Here is a 15608-nt window from a genome sequence, read left to right on the forward strand (position 1 = left end):
CGCCATACTCAGCTCACCCTCAGCCGCGGTGCAGGGGGCAGAGCTCCTCTCCACGCTCACACCATCCGTGGCATTCTCCCTCGTGGCAGGCATTGTTGCCGGCTCACAAACCTTGACTGACATCAAGGCCTCTGGCTCCGCGTCGATCCTCAGCTCTGTCGCTCTCTCTAGCGATGGCTCGTCGGTCGCGACGGGCTCGGGCATGCACTCCGTGCATCGGGGAGATGGTGGGCTCGGCCCTGGGTTCCTGGGAACCGGCGGGGAACGGAGATCCATTTCTCGCCAGTGTCCACTCCACAAAGGCGGCGAATTCAGCTCGAGGGCCATCTTCGGACGACGGCGCTCTGCACGCGGTGTTGAGGCTGGTGTAGGATCTCCTTTGAACAGAACAGCACATTCCTTAAGCAGAAGCTAAGGAGTCTCCTCTCAACCTCTCAAGTGCGAGTCGTAAAACTGAACCGTGGTCAGCTCAGGCGCCAATTGTCTCAAATAGTTCCTGTCCCGCTCGGCTTATCTTTGCAAGAAACACAGGAAGAGTGTGATTTACAAAACCCCCTCCTGGGTCTGCAAGCACTGAGACAGCAATAACTGACCCCTGCATCTGGACTCATTTAAGCAACAGAACTTCAGTGTTGTCTCGTGACTGGCTTCAGCAAAAATAAAAATCTAATAAACAACAGAACAAAGAACATTGTATCTGGAAATGTTCCAGCGACAGACACTCCTGGACCCCATGACCGTTTAACTCATAAATCGATAATCCGATAAACAGAAAGCGACAGATTTACAGCTCCATGTCCGAGCGAGAAGAATAGCAGGTCTACACCGTATGACTTTTTGCAACCTCCATTGACCTCCGGGATAATCCGATAAACAGAAAGCGACAGTTTAATAGCTCCATGTCCGAGCGAGAAGAATAGCAGGTCTACACCGCATGACTTTTTGCAACCTCCATTGATCTCAGGACTTTCACTGTCCTCCCCCTTTCTCTACATTCCAGAAAAACTTGCGTTTCTCCTGTCACAGACAAAGGAACATAGAACTTACATAGACAATTCAAAAGACAATCATTTAAAAGTATAAAAGGGCAACTATATTCACAAATAATATTTTTTATTTCTTATATATGCTTGATGCGTTTCCTGTAATCGGTGCAAGTTTAATCAATGTTTTATAACCCCTTTTAGTAGATAAAGATTATTAATGTGTATGCAAACTACCCAATATTTGAGCTTGAATGAAAGCTTATTTTATGTGCAAAACTTTGGTATGAATGAGAAGTGGGAAATATGTACGATACTCACATTAAGAAACTTTATAGAAGTATTAATAAAATCTGGCAAGGATGTTCCCATGTGAGGGAAATATGTACGATACTCGCATTAAGAAACTTTATAGAGTATTAATCAAATCTGGCAAGGATGTTCCCATGTCATAAATTGAAGCATCATGTTAATTTATGCATGAAGAAGAACCTTGCGTGGCCCGGCCCCACCCTGCAGCCAATGTCTGATTGTCCGAACAGATTCAATGCCTTTTTCGCCTTTGTGTTTATCGCGCTCCAATTTGTGCACACACGCTGCACCATCAAGCGATTGGGTCATCAAGAAGGACCTAATAAACTGTAGGACCTTCGTTCGAGCAGGCCACCTCGTGAGCTATTGAACAGACACATTCCAGAAGAATCTAAAGATCTTCCCCCTCCAAACCATCATGAGGTTCAAACTAATCACACCATCACATGACACCAATGGTCTGGGTCGATTTCCTGTCAACGCCTTGTCGTTATCTCATCAGAAGAATCGAAAGAGTGATGAAACACTAATCCAATCAGGAGACAACAGAGATCTTTTGTATCAAGGACTAAAGTGTTCTTTCACAACATATAGTTGAGATACCTCGTAATCGCTATGCACGGAAATATACATGGCAACCTGCAAAGATATTTCCCCACGTGATAAATTGAAGCATCATGTTAATTTATGCATGAAGAAGAACCTTGCAGGGTGTGGCCCCGCCCTGCAGCCAATGTCTGATTGGAACAACGATCTGTGGGACGGACTTATGCAGTTTGATCAAAAACCCAATGTCCGAACAGATTCAATGCCTTTTCGCCTTTGTGTTAATCGCGCTCCAACTTGCGCTCACACGCTGCACCATCAAGCGATCGGGTCATTCAAAGCTCCAAACACTCCGTGAAACTTCGTGACTGCCGGAATCTTCAAAGTCTAAAGCCAAGCAGAGAAACTCTCAGAAGAACTTCAAGGCAAGCCTCACTCTCCTTACCCAAGGCAACCGACTTCCGAAGCTCCTACTTCACAAGGAAACCCTCACTCTCTCCGAGGGCTTCCCCAAAGACGCCATCCAAACGACAGGTCTACAACCAATCAGAGGTGCTGGAATTCCCTGAGACGAGCCAACAAGGGAAACCCTGCTCAGCTGTCACCAAAATGCAAGTAAACAAACAAAGCTTCATCTCTTGCTGAACTGGTGCTGAATTGATCTTAAGCAGTAAAGATAAGACAAATCTCTGCTTTTGTGATTTTCTTGGTGCGATCTAAGAACTAGTAACTTACTAGAATTTTGGGACTTCCTCAGAACTCCTTTAAAATCCTCATCCTTTGAACCGTATGTGTGTGTATATGTGTGTGTGTGTGTGTGTGTGTTTGCATTAGTTTGGTTTAATGTAATCTAGAATAGCCAATAAATTCCTGTTTCATTATAAGAATTATTGCCTTGTGTCGTGAATTTAAAGTTAAAACTTTGCCCAGATCTGGTTACCTTGCTCATAGATAACACAAATACCAATCTTGTACCATTGTCGTTGGCCACGTAGTAGTACAAATAAAATTGGTAAGATACACTAAATTCTACTAGACGCTGGACAAATAGTGGATGACGTGTAAGCTATTCAAATTTGGAATCAGTTCTAATCGGGTTGATTTTGAATCTTCAGATTCGATTCCCCCTCTAAAAAAACTGTATCAGTCGGGTCTTCTGTCACGATTCACTCGGGGAGCAAGGAACGAGGAAACAAGGTGTACTTGAATAACACAGTCTTTAATAATCCACAGGAAAACCGAGAACAAGGAGAACATTCAACAAGTAGACCCGACAGACAAGAACTGAAAGGACTAGGGCTTTTAAAGGCAGGATAATTGTGGAGGAACGAGACACACCTGGAATCAAATTAACACAATCAACATGAGGAAGAAACTGGGTCACAGGGGCAAAAACACACACAGAATAGTCCATAATCCTGACAGCAACTGCCTTTTGGACACTGTCAATGTCTCCAGCTCCTTCCCTTACAATTGGCTGCTTACAAAATGACCTGTTTGAAGGCCCTGTCTGAAGCAAAATAATTCAAAAGAGAAAAACAACCTTGGGACAGTTTGTTCATTTATTGAAAGCCTGTTTCTCTGAGGTATAGTAAAAGACAGACATTGCATTGTACCCATGTCTGTTGTTAATTAATTCCAGTTGTGTGGTCACTTCCTGCACTGCTTCTAATTCGGTTACAGTTGCTCAGCCACAGATCCACATCATAACTCTCATGAATCACGATGAATTGTTCATCGCATCTTTGGAATCAGTAGAGAATGAAACCTCCTAGAGCTGGATGAACCCTGCTGTTTGGTATTCTGAGGTTGACAGCTGTGAGTCATGAGGTCATAATGTGCAGAACACAAAGGGAACATAAGGTGGGTTAAAGGTTATTTTGCACCCCCAACCGAATAGGCAAAAACACACACAGAATAGTCCATAATCCTGACAGCAACTGCCTTTTGGACACTGTCAATGTCTCCAGCTCCTTCCCTTACAATTGGCTGCTTACAAAATGACCTGTTTGAAGGCCCTGTCTGAAGCAAAATAATTCAAAAGAGAAAAACAACCTTGGGACAGTTTGTTCATTTATTGAAAGCCTGTTTCTCTGAGGTATAGTAAAAGACAGACATTGCATTGTACCCATGTCTGTTGTTAATTCATTCCAGTTGTGTGGTCACTTCCTGCACTGCTTCTAATTCGGTTACAGTTGCTCAGCCACAGGTCCACATCATAACTCTCATGAATCACGATGAATTGTTCATCGCATCTTTGGAATCAGTAGAGAATGAAACCTCCTAGAGCTGGATGAACCCTGCTGTTTGGTATTCTGAGGTTGACAGCTGTGAGTCATGAGGTCATAATGTGCAGAACACAAAGGGAACATAAGGTGGGTTAAAGGTTATTTTGCACCCCCAACCGAATAAATAATTTATCTTTCTCTCACTCCAACACACATGCATCAAAGCTTTTCACTGGGGTCCACAGCAAAAAAACAATGAAGTCAGGCCACTGCGGGGGAGAGGGTGAGGTACGTCCAAGATTGTGGTTCAACTAACATCCTTATGTGATGATGCTTGTTATTAAGGATGTGCCAGAAGCCGAATACATCATTTGTAATGGCACAAAAACTTCAAAACGAATAACAATTTGTAACTAAAAATAGAAAAAAAAAAAATTGTTAGATGCATTTACCACTTGTGCTTGGTTGAAAACAGCCAGGTGACAGCACAATATTTTAGATAAATAACTAAACTTACAATGCAATAGTGAGTGTGTAAAGTGAATGTAAACTTAAATCAAATAGTCACTACAGTTTCCTGTGCAAGCTTGTGAAGCTGTCATGGCAAGCAAATACTGTACTATTACATATTATATGTAATAGTAATACTGTACATATTGAACTCTGATTTCCTTAGGGCTGAACTGAAAAGGTGCAGTTTCTAGATGAGTAGAAATATGTAAGTAGAAGCATCATTTGTTAAAAAGTGTACATAGGACATTGTTAGCATCAGTTATCTCTTTCACACATGGTTGTCCAGTACTGTATCATCTGATTTATGTAAACCGGCCAGCCAGACTACTGGTGGAAATGCACAGTATTTTGTGTAACGTGTATTAAATTGGAAAAGAAAAAAAGGGAAGTTTTTCAACTCCACTCAAGCACACCAACTCGGACTACCTGCTCCACTTCCACTTGGGAAACTGATGTAGTAAATGCTATGCAATGGCAAGTGGCAATATTTAATTAATTCATCCATATATGTTTGAACCAGAAACTGATTCCAAAGAAGAAGAGGAAGAGCTAATCATACAGGGTCGTCTACAAGGCAATGTATCAGAATGGTAAAGCATTTTATGTATCAATCTCTACAAAGACGGACACGTAACGGTAACTGATATCACTAGCCTTTGGCTTGACTATCAAACAGCTAATAATGTGTTGTTACACAAACAATGTTCCTGTTCGCTATCGCAGACAGCTACTAATATAAAAAAGCCCCACCCCGTGTCACGGGATCACTGCTGAGCGGACTGAGGAGCAAGGAACGGAGAGAGACGAGGAGTACATTAATGATGGGATTTTAATAACTTCAAGGGAACCAGGAAAACACACGTAGTAACGGAGGTAGACTTCAGCAGACATTCACATTCATTAACATACAATACTGGACGCTGGAGCACACACGGGGAACACTATTTATACACACAGGAGGAGGGGATGATGAGAAACACCTGGGAGCAATGAAACATCAAGGGAAACACCTGGGACAAATGAACGCAACTAATCAGGACAGGAACAGGAAACTAACCAAATAAGGGCATAGGAAGGCACATGGGGAGCAAGACACACACAAACCATGGAACAGAGTCTGACATAACGCCCCCCTCCGGAAGGTGTGTCCTCACGCCATATAACATCCAATGGGGAGGGGTGGTGCACTCTGGATGCTATGCAATGGCAAGTGGCAATATTGAATTAATTCATCCATATATGTTTGAACCAGAAACTGATTCCAAAGAAGAAGAGGAAGAGCGAATCATACAGGGTCGTCTACAAGGCAATGTATCAGAATGGTAAAGCATTTTATGTATCAATCTCTACAAAGACGGACACGTAACGGTAACTGATATCACTAGCCTTTGGCTTGACTATCAAACAGCTAATAATGTGTTGTTACACAAACAATGTTCCTGTTCGCTATCGCAGACAGCTACTAATATAAAAAAGCCCCACCCCGTGTCACGGGATCACTGCTGAGCGGACTGAGGAGCAAGGAACGGAGAGAGACGAGGAGTACATTAATGATGGGATTTTAATAACTTCAAGGGAACCAGGAAAACACACGTAGTAACGGAGGTAGACTTCAGCAGACATTCACATTCATTAACATACAATACTGGACGCTGGAGCACACACGGGGAACACTATTTATACACACAGGAGGAGGGGATGATGAGAAACACCTGGGAGCAATGAAACATCAAGGGAAACACCTGGGACAAATGAACGCAACTAATCAGGACAGGAACAGGAAACTAACCAAATAAGGGCATAGGAAGGCCGCTTACGTGGTGCTGGCACTGGAGGGCGCCCTGGCGGAGCAGGCATAGCGAAGTGCATTCGAGGAGCTGGGACTGTTGTGAGTTTTGGGGCTGGAGCCGGCACTGGGGCGAGCTCTGGGGCTGTAAAAAAACGGAACTCAAACGGGGAGAGGGGGTGCTGCTTACTTTTTAGGTCCGGAATTCTGTCACGGGGTCACTGCTGAGCGGACTGAGGAGCAAGGAACGGAGAGAGACGAGGAGTACATTAATGATGGGATTTTAATAACTTCAAGGGAACCAGGAAAACACACGTAGTAACGGCGGTAGACTTCAGCAGACATTCACATTCATTAACATACAATACCGGACGCTGGAGCACACACAGGGAACACTATTTATACACACAGGAGGAGGGGATGACGAGACACACCTGGGAGCAATGAAACATCAAGGGAAACACCTGGGACAAATGAACTTAACTAATCAGGACAGGAACAGGAAACTAACCAAATAAGGGCATAGGAAGGCACATGGGGAGCAAGACACACACAAACCATGGAACAGAGTCTGACACCCCGCAAGTTGATGGGGCCGGTTACAAGTTTGAGACAATAGGAAATAGGGGCTGTTTCAAAACACATTTTAGAAACTGTCTTTGCACACTGACGTTTTAAGGAGAAAATGCTCAGCAATGATGTTAACTGATGTTGAATTTTCACATGGCTTGTCTTTAAGCATATTAAAAACACCAGACAGACATGTAAACAATATTAAAAATGTGATTTTCACCACAGGGGTAAGTAATAATTATACATTATAATAATTATACATGGCATATTTACTATATGGAAACTATGAGGGTAACAGAATTACATTTAAAACATGGCTGGTTTAACCTCCATCTACATCCAAGATAGAGAAACAAATAGTTACAGATACATACATTATACAGATATTGACTTTGCTGCACAGCCCTACTTGTTACTGTGATTTTTAGATTGTGGGGAGGATTGCTTTGCTGTGAGAGAGCACCTTATCATCCTTATCATCATGTTTGGTTTACAGTCTATCATTCTAACTTAAAGAATAGTACAGTTCTAAGTTACTGTCAATGTACATCGACTAAATCCATTCCATGATATCTTTGTGAACATTAATAAAAATGCTTTCTTATGAGCATATTACATATATATCTACACATCCAAAAGCTCAGTTTAAACATGATTTAAAAAGATCCATTTCATGTGATCAGATTTTAAGGGGAGAATCTTTGATTTCATTACATACCTGTATAAGGGCTCTCCGGAAAGTATCCAGCCATGTAATATGAAAAAAAGAGACATTATCAAAGAAGATACAAGAAACATCATTGTACATAGGACAATGATGCCTCAGTCCCCTTCAAAGTAGGCACCTTGGTACCTCACACAGTTCTCCTGCATCTCTTCCACTGTTCAAAACACTCAGCAAAATCCTTTGTAGGAAACGGCATCGGCTGCCTCAATGTATTTTCCTGAATCTCATCAATGGTCTGAAATCTCATCCCTTCCAAAGGTGATTTTCAAAGGTGATTCTTCTTTGATAAATGTCACTATTATTCATATTACATGACTGGACACTTTCCTGACAGCCCATGTATTATAGTATTTCACTCACCATGTGATGCTGCACCCTGATAAAGCTCAAAAGAGCACAAAAAGCACTTTGAGCAAAATGCTTATTGTTATTTTTGTCAAGCAGATGTATTAAATGAACCTTAGATGTCAAGCATACAGAAGTTCTTGAGTAGTTATATGTATATGTATACTTGTTTTAAAGTCACTTACATAATGTAAGGTTACATTGTACAGCCTCTTACAACAGTAAAAGACTGTAATATTGTGATTAAAAAAAAAAATATTTTTTAAAAAAGACACTATTTTAAGGACCAATTCTCACTATTAACTAGCATGCATATCACTAGCAAATTGGCTGTTTATTAGTACTTAGGAGGCACATATTAATGAATTTTCTGCATGACCATATTTTAGATCCCTTGATCATACCTAAACCAAACAACTACCTTACTAACTGTTAATAAGCAGCAAATTAGGAGTTTACTGAGGCAAAAGTCGTAGTTAATAGCTAATGGAGAGAAATGGGCCTTAAAACAAAGTGTGACCAAAAAATATATATATCAAAAATATATACGATATACATACCAAAAAAAAGGGGAAATAAAGAGGGAGAAAATGTTAGAGAGTGATCAAGAAAATAGAATATCTAGACAAAAGAGGAATATTAAGTCAGTTGGGCCCCAAGATAAAGTCCTTTGAATGGAGCTGGCTTGCATTGTGGTGGGAAACTTGTGTGACCCTTGACCTTCCCTCCTGCCATGTAAAGTAAACACATGTTTCCGGAAATGTTATCAAGAGAGGACTGTTATATTTCCAGTGACGCATCTCAACTCAACTCGTCTCTCACTTACATAATGTAAGGTTACATTGTACAGCCTCTTACAAGAGTAAAAGACTGTAATATTGTGATTAAAAAAATATATATTTTTTTTAAAAAAGACACTATTTTAAGGACCAATTCTCACTATTAACTAGCATGCATATCACTAGCAAATTGGCTGTTTATTAGTACTTAGGAGGCACATATTAATGAATTTTCTGCATGACCATATTTTAGATCCCTTGATCATACCTAAACCAAACAACTACCTTACTAACTGTTAATAAGCAGCAAATTAGGAGTTTACTGAGGCAAAAGTCGTAGTTAATAGCTAATGGAGAGAAATGGGCCTTAAAACAAAGTGTGACCAAAAAATATATATATCAAAAATATATACGATATACATACCAAAAAAAAGGGGAAATAAAGAGGGAGAAAATGTTAGAGAGTGATCAAGAAAATAGAATATCTAGACAAAAGAGGAATATTAAGTCAGTTGGGCCCCAAGATAAAGTCCTTTGAATGGAGCTGGCTTGCATTGTGGTGGGAAACTTGTGTGACCCTTGACCTTCCCTCCTGCCATGTAAAGTAAACACATGTTTCCGGAAATGTTATCAAGAGAGGACTGTTATATTTCCAGTGACGCATCTCAACTCAACTCGTCTCAGAGACGTTACACATTATCTGTATCAAAAACAACATAAAAGACACTAGAACTCAAGTTTTTGTTTCTGAACCTGACACAGAGTGCAAGTGGGTGTGCTTGTTGCAGATTTCCTCACTTTGTTTGAAGTTGTGTACATTAAGCTTGTGCTTTTGACTTCAATTAATAGAGCCTGGAGCAAACGTTTTACATAAAAGGTGCATCACATCACTTGTGAGAAATCTTCTGAACATTAAAATGACAAATAGGACATTTTAACTTCAAGTAAAGATTACACTTTATTTCGATAGTCCTCTTTAGAAATTCTACTAATTATAAGTAACTTTGCAACTACATGTCAACTAACTCTCATTAGAGTAGATTGTTAGGTTAGGGTATAAATTATGGTTAGTAGAAATGACGAATTACTTGCAAAGTTACTTATAATGAGTAGAATGTCTGTTGGAGACCCTCAAAATAAAGAGCTAGCAGCTATTAAGCAGACAGTTTACTAATACTCTAACTGGTAGTTGACATGTAGTTGCAAGGTTACTTATAATTAGTAGAATGTCTAAAATGAACTGTCAAAATAAAGTGTTACCATAAGTGAAAACCATGGGAATTGGGAGTCTTCAAAATGTATTATTAAAACATACTTTTTTTTTTGCGTAATTTGTATGTTAAGTGTTTCTCTATTATGTCCTACTGGTATAGTTAACAGGATATAGTTGACTTTGAGCTTATCAAATTATATGATAGATTTACATTTGTTGGTTGCGTAGTGTCTAATCATTTCATTTAGTTCTAAAATGTGATTTACTATAGGCATAATGAATTGCGTAATTTGTATGTTAAGTGTTTCTCTATTATGTCCTACTGGTATAGTTAACAGGATATAGTTAACTTTGAGCTTATCAAATTATATGATAGATTTACATTTGTTGGTTGCGTAGTGTCTAATAATTTCATTTAGTTCTAAAATGTGATTTACTATAGGCATAATGAATGAGTGATCCAAAAAGAGTTACTCAATCATGTATTCAAATCATAAGTACTGTACATAAATTTCAAACTTACTGTAATAGAGTTTAAGAGTTTCATGGTTAGTAATGATAAATATTTTTGGTATTTTGCAATTAGCAATTCTAATGATATCGTTTTTTATCGTTATAGCTGTGGTGTGGAAAATTTTCATAGATTAAAATGATTATTAAAACTTTATCGACATATTTATCATTTTTGTTATCGTTCTAGCCCTCATCCCTGTGTAAGTCAGTAAGATGCTCTTAAAAAATTGTATACTGTATAATCAAGGCCTTTCTGTATACTGATTATAGACGCACAATCAATATATACAGACTGATTATATATTTCTAATAAAATAGTCGTAATTTGCTTTGCATGTAGAAGCATATATGAATGCTGACAGTTGGAATGGTCTTCCACTATTCTTCTCTACTTGTCGTTACTTACATGTTACTTACGTTACTTCAACATTACTTGTTGAATGTGAATTTAGATAACAAAACATTGAAATTACTGTAAAACCACAGCTTTATCTTAAGACCCAGTACAACAGAAACAAAGGAAAAGGCAACAAAAACAATCTGTGTATCTTCTTTCTTCTTGTAGTTCTCAAATACCTTTCTATCTCAGATTCAGCTGTTGAGAAGGGAAGGGGTCAACACACACACACACACACACACACACACACACACACACAGGATGAGGCATGGAGCCAGTCAAAACACTCTGCAGAGGGTCTAGATCACCAGCAGGAGGCGCTTAGTTGATGAAACCTATCTGTCACCATTTTGACAGCCCCTCTTTCTTGTGCATGTGTAACTTGTTTGGTTGGGTGATCTGAGTATGACCTCACTGAAGCTGAAGACACAGCTCCACTTCAGTGTCACAGTCCCAAGGTTAAAGCTTTTATATTAAACCTCTGCAATAAGGGTGAGTCACAGGATCTGAGGGACCCAGGGATTGGTGTATGTAGGTCAGGAACAGGTCAGAAAACCAAGTTTAGAACTGTTTAACATTAAGAAAAAATAAGGCTGTCAGTTGCCCATTAAAGATAATTAAACAATGCATAAATTACAAATAGTTTGAGCATTTCTGGATTTAAGCAGATCTGATGTTTTATAGCAAATCAGAACTGAATACAAAAACTACAAAATATATTACATGAGTAAATTTCAGATCAAGGGGAAACAATTGGAAGGAAGGACGTGAGGCAATCTGGTGTGACATCACTTCCTTTCCAAAAAACTGAATAAACAGGAAGGAACCTAATCTCTCACACATTTACAACATAGCTAGCTGTTGCCTTCTGCCACAATTCACCCAAATCCCAACTTTACTGTACTGTATATTTGTATAGGGCCAACTACAAAACCCAGCTGTTAGATATTATTGTAATTGTTCAAAGTAACTCCCTTGTGGATAAGTGTGTACGCAAGCACCTAGATAATACAATTAAATAAAGTGACCCTAATGCAGGGCAATTGTTTCACATTAACCATTCAGTTATGTTTTACATGGTTTAACTTTACAACAATTAACTGGTGTAGAATAACAAGGATAAGAATTTAAAAAAAATTATGAATTATGTGACACAGAGGCCAGATCAGAACAAAAGCACCCATGAGCATTAATTGAGCACTGTTTCTGTGCCAGTGATGCTATCTTCACATTCGTTGATGGTGTCTTTTCTCAGGGTGGGTTAATGCTTACTGAAATTTGTTTTTTTTTTTAATCTACAGGTGCATCTCAATAAATTAGAATGTCATGGAAAAGTTGGGGGATTTCCTCTTTTCAGAATGTATCATTTCTCATGGACTTTGAAATTGGTTAGATGAAAATAAACTTGTTTGACATGATTTACATAACATTAGTCCACAGTTATTATTAAAAGCTTAAAAAGCTCACACAAAAATTTAAATTTTGTAATTATTTTCTTACTGGATTAAATCACTCAATTCATATTGATTCATACATATATTTTATGATATTTTATGAACTTTTTGAAGCTTGAAAATTTTGCTTGAATGGACTTTCAAAGGAGGGACAGATATCTCTCAACTTTCATTAAAAGATTTGCATTTGTGTTTCGAGGGTTTGGGATAACATGAGGGTGAATAAATGATGACAGTTTATTTATTTATTTATTTATTGAACCCATTTTGGGTTATCCTCTTAAATTTAAAGCTGAAAAGGTCAACCTTGATCATTCCTTTATTGCTGTATGTTTAATGTTGTATTATTTTATCCACTCCCAAAAATAAGATGAGGTGTCTAGTTTTAATTTATTATTCACTGAAATGTATTAATATTTCATGTTTGTTAAAAAAAGTTATTAATTTAGATCCATTTAAAGTTCAGCAGCTAAATATGTATGCTAAAGCGTCATGTTTGATTACATGATTGACAAATGATTTGCTTGATTTTAAGATGTTACATTTGAAGTGTGTGTGTGTACTTGTTTATGCTACATTGTGGGGACCCACAAGGATAGTAAAACCTGAAATTTTTGCCATTGTGTGGACCGTCATGCGAAAAAAATAAATAAATAAATAAAAATTGTAAATGATGTTTATCTGAAAGTGTAACAATGCAAACAGGTGTTCTGTAAGGGGTGGGTTTAGGGTTAGGGGATAGAAAATATTGTTTGGTCAGTATAAAAGTAATAGAAGTCTATGGAAAGTCCCCACAATTCACAGAAACAAACGTGTGTATTGCTTTTGTTTTTTTGTTTTTTTTAAAGAGGGATTAGTGCCGTAATGCAGTGCCTGAGGGCAGATCAGCAATGGTATAAGTTGATAATAACTTTAATAGGACATGTCACAGTACCAGCACTAGCAGATGCTAAACAGTGGGATAGAAAAGAAATTAAACTATAAAGCAAAGATGGTAGATTTACAAATTGTGTGCTTCCAGGGGGTTCTGCACCAGCCAAGCATTTGTAATTTAGATGAATAAGAACGCTATAAATAGGATTAATAGGAACATGCTTTTTCCAGGCATTATAGAATGTGAAAAGGTTGCATCCTTTAGCATACAGAATATATACACATGACATAAACAGACACACACATACAGTACACACACAGTGTGGCTGTTTAGGCATTGGATCATTCTTGGCTGCAGCTGCTCTTTCCTCTATTTTTTAGCATTTACAGGAACTCCTCTGGCCCAGAGAGTTTCCACATGTGTGCTGTGTGCCATTCATTGTGTGTGTTCTGTCAATGATTGGATGTGTACCTGGTTGTTATGTACATGTGCGAGTTGTTTAGATATATGCGTGTGCATTGGTGTGTTCTGTTGTGCATGTAATAATGATGAGGAGGTGGATTTTGGATGACTAATGAAATCCAAATGTGTGAGAAGTCCATCACTGTATCTTCCACATGCACAATTTGACTTCTGAATGACAGGGTTAAGTTACTAGCTTTGAACTTGTCAGCAGACATTTTCTTTCCAACACGCTTTACAGTTCACTATGCACAGGCACAGTCCATTTGTAGCTCCTGAGATTAAATATCGTACACAAGGATGACAGGATGCTAAATCTCAGTTGAATTGAATCAGCAACTTTTGTGCTATAATTTTCACAGGCACTACTGACATATTTCACCATTTACTTTACTCAATGTGCATCAACTCTGTACTGACTACTGGCTTGCAAATGCACAGACTGCAGGCTTTGAAACTCCGAAAATTACAATTACCTAAGAAGTGGCTAAATGAGACTACAGAGGATGTCAGAGACAATAAACATCACATAAACAGGAAAATTAATTTCACAAGTCTGCTTTTACAGCCTCATTGTGTTTAGAATTGTGCTCTGGCAAACTATTCTAAATCAGACTTTCTGGGAAAAAAACACACACAAACAAACACCCACACAAAAGAGTTGTCGGAAGCTTAGTGATGCTCATGCTGAAGACATGTGACCTTGGTGCATTTTGTTTTTCTTCAAAATCCTCATGTTGAACCAAGAATCATAAACTTTATTTGGTCACAGTGCTTATTTTCTGTAATAATCCAAAAGCCAGTGGAAAAATCCTGTTGGGTTATTGTCAAGGGAACCATGGTGATGCTAACTTCTGGGCTGGCCTACAAAAATACATCATCAATGCAGTGCTCTATACTTGATATATGTCTAATTTACTATAGCAACGACCTCCGTGTGAGCTGCTGTGACATCATAACCATATCACAACCACGAAAGGCAGAGAAAATTTCAGACTGCAAATACATCATAGTCAGACATGGCAAGCTGATTGTAGGTTGCACACCTGTTGTAACCTCTAGTAAAAACATGACCTGATTTGAAGCCACAAGGTTAGTTCTACCTTCCTAAAAGTGCATGTAAATCTGGAAGAAAATAGAAAGCACTTATATTATCCCAAATATAAATACAACGACAGCATGTTCATCAAATTTAATGTTCCTTAAATAAACAACAGTCTTCATTATAACAGTTTTAAACTTTAAATGAAGTCTGGCATAAACAGCCTCTGGATGTTTTTTATAGTTTCGACTACAAATGCCATTCAAGTTTGCAGATACTCCACAGCTGCACTGACTTACATATGACCACTTCCCTTCTCATTTAGCACAGTTCTTCTCTACCTCAGGTCCTTTGTGATCCTGAGTTACCACAGTATGTTTACGTCTCAGTATGAAGGCTGTCTGAAGCACAGCTGGACTAAAAGGCTCCAGTCCAGACAGAGTAAGAAGCCTACGGCTGCCTTGCAGCTTTCTTCCACTCATGGCTCATTTGCATCTTGCTAATTTCTCATGGACAGTAAAGGGACAAAACTCAACGGCTCCTTCAGGATGTCAGAGTCAGTTTAAGTTCAGTGTCCAGTTGATCAAACACAGAACAGAAAGGCTTGGAGCTCAGGCTAAGGGGGATGAGGCTCAGAAAGTCGAAATCACATGAAGCAGAAGACTAGAAGAACTTCTCTCAAAAATGACACACATTTATTCTTCACACAGTGTTTGATCACCCTTTAAAGCAAGAGATGGGGTTAAAGATAATAGGATCCAACCACAGACCAGGCACCTCAGGACAGACCACCAAAGAAAAGACCACTAGCGAAATAACATGTGTGCCACTTAAAAAAAAAACAAAAAAAAAAAACATTGA

The 15608-nt window shown here is 38.8% G+C and overlaps 1 protein-coding gene across 2 annotated transcripts in view; it reads right to left on the bottom strand.

Moving 5' to 3' along the window:
• The window catches only part of LOC107656726 (septin-9-like), a 70323-nt gene that overhangs the window by 13843 nt on the left and 40872 nt on the right, over window positions 1–15608 (bottom strand). The gene's annotated exons all lie outside the window — the stretch shown is intronic.

Source organism: Sinocyclocheilus anshuiensis, unplaced genomic scaffold, assembly GCF_001515605.1.
Source record: "Sinocyclocheilus anshuiensis isolate Anshui unplaced genomic scaffold, SAMN03320099.WGS_v1.1 scaffold3380, whole genome shotgun sequence".
NCBI classification, from domain to species: domain Eukaryota; kingdom Metazoa; phylum Chordata; class Actinopteri; order Cypriniformes; family Cyprinidae; genus Sinocyclocheilus; species Sinocyclocheilus anshuiensis.